Source organism: Narcine bancroftii, chromosome 8, assembly GCF_036971445.1.
Source record: "Narcine bancroftii isolate sNarBan1 chromosome 8, sNarBan1.hap1, whole genome shotgun sequence".
Taxonomy (NCBI): domain Eukaryota; kingdom Metazoa; phylum Chordata; class Chondrichthyes; order Torpediniformes; family Narcinidae; genus Narcine; species Narcine bancroftii.
This window is the reverse complement of record NC_091476.1, coordinates 34466315-34473981: the sequence shown is the minus strand read 5'-3', so window position 1 is coordinate 34473981 and position 7667 is coordinate 34466315. Positions and strand designations below refer to the sequence as shown.

The window sequence follows — 7667 nt, the reverse complement described above, 5'->3', positions numbered from 1 at the left end:
ACGGGGGTTAGAGTCCCCTGCAGGTAACGGGGGTTAGAGTCCCCTGCAGGTAACGGGGGTTAGAGTCCCCTGCAGGTAACGGGGGTTAGAGTCCCCTGCAGGTAACGGGGGTTAGAGTCCCCTGCAGGTAACGGGGGTTAGAGTCCCCTGCAGGTAACGGGGGTTAGAGTCCCCTGCAGGTAACGGGGGTTAGAGTCCCCTGCAGGTAACGGGGGTTAGAGTCCCCTGCAGGTAACGGGGGTTAGAGTCCCCTGCAGGTGACGGGGGTTAGAGTCCCCTGCAGGTAACGGGGGTTAGAGTCCCCTGCAGGTAACGGGGGTTAGAGTCCCCTGCAGGTAACGGGGGTTAGAGTCCCCTGCAGGTAACGGGGGTTAGAGTCCCCTGCAGGTAACGGGGGTTAGAGTCCCCTGCAGGTAACGGGGGTTAGAGTCCCCTGCAGGTAACGGGGGTTAGAGTCCCCTGCAGGTAACGGGGGTTAGAGTCCCCTGCAGGTAACGGGGGTTAGAGTCCCCTGCAGGTAACGGGGGTTAGAGTCCCCTGCAGGTAACGGGGGTTAGAGTCCCCTGCAGGTAACGGGGGTTAGAGTCCCCTGCAGGTAACGGGGGTTAGAGTCCCCTGCAGGTAACGGGGGTTAGAGTCCCCTGCAGGTAACGGGGGTTAGAGTCCCCTGCAGGTAACGGGGGTTAGAGTCCCCTGCAGGTAACGGGGGTTAGAGTCCCCTGCAGGTAACGGGGGTTAGAGTCCCCTGCAGGTAACGGGGGTTAGAGTCCCCTGCAGGTAACGGGGGTTAGAGTCCCCTGCAGGTAACGGGGGTTAGAGTCCCCTGCAGGTAACGGGGGTTAGAGTCCCCTGCAGGTAACGGGGGTTAGAGTCCCCTGCAGGTAACGGGGGTTAGAGTCCCCTGCAGGTAACGGGGGTTAGAGTCCCCTGCAGGTAACGGGGGTTAGAGTCCCCTGCAGGTAACGGGGGTTAGAGTCCCCTGCAGGTAACGGGGGTTAGAGTCCCCTGCAGGTAACGGGGGTTAGAGTCCCCTGCAGGTAACGGGGGTTAGAGTCCCCTGCAGGTAACGGGGGTTAGAGTCCCCTGCAGGTAACGGGGGTTAGAGTCCCCTGCAGGTAACGGGGGTTAGAGTCCCCTGCAGGTAACGGGGGTTAGAGTCCCCTGCAGGTAACGGGGGTTAGAGTCCCCTGCAGGTAACGGGGGTTAGAGTCCCCTGCAGGTAACGGGGGTTAGAGTCCCCTGCAGGTAACGGGGGTTAGAGTCCCCTGCAGGTAACGGGGGTTAGAGTCCCCTGCAGGTAACGGGGGTTAGAGTCCCCTGCAGGTAACGGGGGTTAGAGTCCCCTGCAGGTAACGGGGGTTAGAGTCCCCTGCAGGTAACGGGGGTTAGAGTCCCCTGCAGGTAACGGGGGTTAGAGTCCCCTGTAGGTAACGGGGGTTAGAGTCCCCTGTAGGTAACGGGGGTTAGAGTCCCCTGTAGGTAACGGGGGTTAGAGTCCCCTGTAGGTAACGGGGGTTAGAGTCCCCTGCAGGTAACGGGGGTTAGAGTCCCCTGCAGGTAACGGGGGTTAGAGTCCCCTGCAGGTAACGGGGGTTAGAGTCCCCTGCAGGTAACGGGGGTTAGAGTCCCCTGCAGGTAACGGGGGTTAGAGTCCCCTGCAGGTAACGGGGGTTAGAGTCTCCTGCAGGTAACGGGGGTTAGAGTCCCCTGCAGGTAACGGGGGTTAGAGTCCCCTGCAGGTAACGGGGGTTAGAGTCCCCTGCAGGTAACGGGGGTTAGAGTCCCCTGCAGGTAACGGGGGTTAGAGTCCCCTGCAGGTAACGGGGGTTAGAGTCCCCTGCAGGTAACGGGGGTTAGAGTCCCCTGCAGGTAACGGGGGTTAGAGTCCCCTGCAGGTAACGGGGGTTAGAGTCCCCTGCAGGTAACGGGGGTTAGAGTCACCTGCAGGTAACGGGGGTTAGAGTCCCCTGTAGCTAACGGGGGTTAGAGTCCCCTGTAGCTAACGGGGGTTAGAGTCCCCTGTAGCTAACGGGGGTTAGAGTCCCCTGTAGGTAACGGGGGTTAGAGTCCCCTGTAGGTAACGGGGGTTAGAGTCCCCTGTAGGTAACGGGGGTTAGAGTCCCCTGTAGGTAACGGGGGTTAGAGTCCCCTGTAGGTAACGGGGGTTAGAGTCCCCTGTAGGTAACGGGGGTTAGAGTCCCCTGTAGGTAACGGGGGTTAGAGTCCCCTGTAGGTAACGGGGGTTAGAGTCCCCTGTAGGTAACGGGGGTTAGAGTCCCCTGTAGGTAACGGGGGTTAGAGTCCCCTGTAGGTAACGGGGGTTAGAGTCCCCTGTAGGTAACGGGGGTTAGAGTCCCCTGTAGGTAACGGGGGTTAGAGTCCCCTGTAGGTAACGGGGGTTAGAGTCCCCTGTAGGTAACGGGGGTTAGAGTCCCCTGTAGGTAACGGGGGTTAGAGTCCCCTGTAGGTAACGGGGGTTAGAGTCCCCTGTAGGTAACGGGGGTTAGAGTCCCCTGTAGGTAACGGGGGTTAGAGTCCCCTGTAGGTAACGGGGGTTAGAGTCCCCTGTAGGTAACGGGGGTTAGAGTCCCCTGTAGGTAACGGGGGTTAGAGTCCCCTGTAGGTAACGGGGGTTAGAGTCCCCTGTAGGTAACGGGGGTTAGAGTCCCCTGTAGGTAACGGGGGTTAGAGTCCCCTGTAGGTAACGGGGGTTAGAGTCCCCTGTAGGTAACGGGGGTTAGAGTCCCCTGTAGGTAACGGGGGTTAGAGTCCCCTGTAGGTAACGGGGGTTAGAGTCCCCTGTAGGTAACGGGGGTTAGAGTCCCCTGTAGGTAACGGGGGTTAGAGTCCCCTGTAGGTAACGGGGGTTAGAGTCCCCTGTAGGTAACGGGGGTTAGAGTCCCCTGTAGGTAACGGGGGTTAGAGTCCCCTGTAGGTAACGGGGGTTAGAGTCCCCTGTAGGTAACGGGGGTTAGAGTCCCCTGTAGGTAACGGGGGTTAGAGTCCCCTGTAGGTAACGGGGGTTAGAGTCCCCTGTAGGTAACGGGGGTTAGAGTCCCCTGTAGGTAACGGGGGTTAGAGTCCCCTGTAGGTAACGGGGGTTAGAGTCCCCTGTAGGTAACGGGGGTTAGAGTCCCCTGTAGGTAACGGGGGTTAGAGTCCCCTGTAGGTAACGGGGGTTAGAGTCCCCTGTAGGTAACGGGGGTTAGAGTCCCCTGTAGGTAACGGGGGTTAGAGTCCCCTGTAGGTAACGGGGGTTAGAGTCCCCTGTAGGTAACGGGGGTTAGAGTCCCCTAGTAGAGATCTCAAGATACAAGTTTAGACACTTGGCCAAATAGAATAAGGTACATTGTGTTATAGTTATTTGGTTTAGTAGTGTATAATAAGTATTTGTTTAAGGATCGTGTATCTTAGTAGTGTATAATAAGTATTTGTTTAAGGATCGTGTATCTTAGTAGTGTATAATAAGTATTTGTTTAAGGATCGGGTGTCATAGTAGTGTATAAAAAGTATTTGTTTAAGGATTGTATATCTTGGGTAATAGTTATTTGTTAAGTATTGTGTACAGTGTGCCGCTGGTGTTTATAATAACATGTGAAGGGTCGAAGTAGATTGCAGGGTGGCAAAATCCTACCTGGGGAGAGACCCATTGAAGTACGAAGTCTGAAGGGCTAAAAATAGGAACGTAAGATGGAAGGAGTAAGTGGGGATGTATGGCAAAAGTTCGGGGAAGACAGATGGGTTCCCCCATCTGTCAACCGACAGTGGGAAAGAACAAGGAATAAATTACTGGGAGGATTACCGAAGGGAGAGGAGGTACAGGCTACGAAACGGTACGAACAGATATGGAAAGAGCTGCAGAGTCAGGGGAAGGTACCGCTAGGGTTTGAAAAGATCCGGCTTGTAATGTACTTGGGAGAAGCCGAGAGGGAAGCGGCAAAGGAGGTAAAGGAACATGAGGCAAAGGGACAAGGATCTATCTGGAATAGAAGAAGGCTTAAACAGCAGAAGGAAGCGAAGGAACAGAGAAAGGCAGATTTACATAATATGACATTGGCTTGCATGGCTGTGGAAGCGAACCTTCAGCATGCTACTAAAAAGGCATCCACTATCACAAAGGAGAAAACGGGGAAGGAGATGACAGGGGAGGTTAAGCCATCAGCCCCGCTATATCCAAAGTTACCAGAGACGTTGCCACCACCTTATCCGATAGTGAATGTCACTGAATTAGCAGGTCATGAACTCCAGGAGGCGAAGGAGAGACTTAAGAGAGTTATGCAGGAAAGGGTGGAGGAAATGAAGGAGTTAACGAAGGAAATACAGAACGATGTATGTAAAGTAAGGGAAACTAGTATGCGACTGGAAAAAACAAATGAGAGAGAGCAAGGACAGACACTTAAGAATGCCTTCTTGGTAGGAATGTCAGAGGATCATACAGCAGGTAGAAATGGTCGCAGGAACCACTAGGTGCCCTGATGCCGAACCATTTGCCAAACATGCTACGGCAGTAGGAAGTGCAATGCAGGATAAGTTTCCCGTTTGCCCCGGTGTCATGCAGCCCCTGTCCTTTTCCATTAAGGAGGATGAGGAGATCTCGACCTTTTTGAGTCAGTGCAAGGAGAGTTGGACGGATAAAGAAGGAGTACACCCAGCCACAGAACCCTTGCAGACTACACTATTTAGGTCTGCAGTAACGAGCAGGCTGCCAGCTGTAGTCAGGGAGGCATTAGAGAATAACCCTGATATTCCCGGTTGCTCGACTGAGCAATGGGAAAAACATTTGGCCCATCACATGAAGCGTTATAGGACTAAGCAAAAGGAGGACAAACAAATTACGGAGTCTGCACAAGTGCAACTCCTTAAGCTTCAATTGGAAGAGGCTAGGAAAAAGGCAAATGAGGCAAAAAATAATCCCTCAAAGGGTGCGAACCAGATGATTCAGCAGCCACCACAAGGGAATAATATGAATTGGCACCCGGCCCCAAATTGGCCACTGGGTCCCACCTATGGGGGCAGGACTGGAGGTCCAATGGGGGGATTCCGAGTAAGAGGGAGAGGTCGGGGTGTTCCACGAGTGCAGCCAGCCGTATGTTTTGGATGTGGTCAACCAGGATACTGGAAGAGAGTGCCCCCTAGCATGGGGTCTTCAGGACACTGGGGGAAGGGGATATGGACCATCACAATATGAGCCTTGGGTCCAGCCTCAGAGATCGTCAGTGCCACCCCCGGTATATCAGGCACCCCATGCGGCTCTAGCTCCGACGAGACAATTCCCATTGCTGACGGAGGAGGAGCAATATTACCAGCAGTGACGGGGCCAGAGCACCAAAAAGCAGGTTAGGTTGGCAGACCCCTTCCTGCAGATTAAAGTGATGGACATGGAAGTATCTTTAGTAGATACAGGTGCCATATTTTCAACACTTACTGGCGCTGAGTTTCAATCTAAAAAGTCATCCTCTAGCATCCAGTTGATAGGGTTCTTGGGTACACCAGAAAATCTGCCGTTTTCTACACCACTAGTCACTTCTGTGGCAGGACAGACTTTTGCAAATCAATATATTCCGTTGGCAACGCGCCCTACTAATCTTTTGGGCAGAGATCTGGTGGTCAGGTGTGGAGCATCGATCCTTTGCGTACCCAGCGGAATAGAGGTCACCTTTTCCAAATGGATATTCAATGAACTGTTCATTAACTACGCTTTGTTCCAGTTCTCAGATGTTGGTGTCAGCCGCTGGAGGATCCACGTCTGAGGGACTATGGGCCGACATTTACTGGGGGCTGCTGGAAGCAGAGGACCCACAGTAGGGAGGGCTGCTAAAGCTTTATAATCAATGGAAGCCGTGGATCCAGACGTTACACCCGTATACCCCTCCCTCGGACCCCCTCCATGTGACCCTCTTTTACAATAGGGATGGGGATGAAATTTATCAGCATGCCTTTTATGAAGAGGTAGAGGGCATGCAATGGGAGATCAATTCGGAGTACATAGTGGTAGGAAAGGAGGGAGTGGCCGCTACGGTAGCACTGACATCTGAACAGCTGGAGTGGTATGTGATGGCAGGTGAGGCCATTCCGCATGTCACCCTTGCAATTGGCACTACTCACCAGGCAAAAGATTTGGGACCGATGTGTCGGAACTTGATGTCCTTAAGGGATTGGTCCGATACCCAAATACCGACAGTGCAGTTCTCTTCATCTGGTCAGGCGTACAGGATTTTGTACCCGACAAATGATCGAGTCCTCCTTGAGCATAGACAGATTGAACGCTTTCATGGTAGAGAGAAGATGGATCACCCCGATTCGGCCCCTATGCTAGATTCTCTCTGGGAACCTGTGGTCAGTGGGATCAGCAGATGTGGGTTTTTGTCAGCAGGCTGATCCCATAACCTTCGAACTGTCAGATTATACTCCAATTTGGCAGACACAGTATCCCCACAAACCTGAAGCTGAGGTGGGTCTGTCAAATGCCATTGAGGGCTTAATGGATTCAGGGGTGTTGGAGCATTCATGCTCAAGTTGGAATACACCCATCTTACCTGTTCCTAAACAGGAGACGGGCAAATATCGGATGGCCCATGATTTAAGACGCATCAATGGTATTGTGCGAACACCCACAGTTCCACTACTGAACCCATATACTGCCATGACTGCTTTAACCCCTGACCACAAGTGGTTCTCTTGCATAGATTTAGCGAATGCTTTCTTTTGTTTGCCGCTGGCAGAACAATTAAGAGATGTGTTTTCTTTCACGTATAGAGGTAGAAAGTTACGGTATACTAGACTTCCGCAGGGCTTTATCTTATCCCAAGGGATTTTCAATCAGGTTTTGAAAGAACAGCTGGGGGGGCTAGTACTGCCATGTGGGGTAGTTCTGATCCAGTACATAGATGATATCTTATTGGCAGCATCTGAGCCTGTCTCCTGTTTGGAGGCCACAAAACTCCTGTTAGTGCTGCTGTTCAAGGCAGGTTTTAAAGTCTCTCATTTAAAGTTGCAGTGTTATACAAGTGGTCTCCTTTTTAGGAAGAATGGTCTCAGCGAAAGTTACAGGGATATCCCCTGTGCATCGTACAGCGATACTACATCATCCAAAACCTAAGATAGTTAAGGAAATGCTTTCGTTTTTGGGTTTGACAAGTTATAGTAGGCAGTTTATCCCATCGTATGGTGAGTTGACATATCCACTGCGAACTTTGGTGAATGAGCAGGGGATGAGGAATCTGGGAGCTACACTTGATTGGACTGCACAAGCTGAGATGAGTTTTATTCTACTTAAGCAAACTCTTACAACCGCTATAGATTTGGCGATTCGAAATTATAGACACCCTTTCATTTTGGATGTTTCTGAAAAAGCACACATGATTGTTGGTGTCCTTTTTCAGAAAAAAAGGGGGTGGAAGATGTGTGCTCATGTATGTGAGTATTACACTAGATCCGACTGAAGACAGACACCCACCATGCACGAGACATGCAGCGGGGGTAGCAAAGATTTTACAAAAGGTGGCACACATAGTGATGGGACATGCCCTGACGGTATTAACAACACATAGTATTGTAGCATTTGTGAGCTCGACAGCATTTACAATGACTTCGCTAAGGCAGACGAGACTAGAAAAGATCCTGAATGCTCCAAATGTTACGATTACCCATGAAGGCATTAACATGGC

General features: G+C 52.1%; 1 protein-coding gene across 10 annotated transcripts in view; it reads right to left on the bottom strand.

The window, feature by feature from the left end:
- Positions 1 to 7667, bottom strand: part of diaph2 (diaphanous-related formin 2) — a 569879-nt gene that overhangs the window by 529819 nt on the left and 32393 nt on the right. The window lies entirely within an intron of this gene.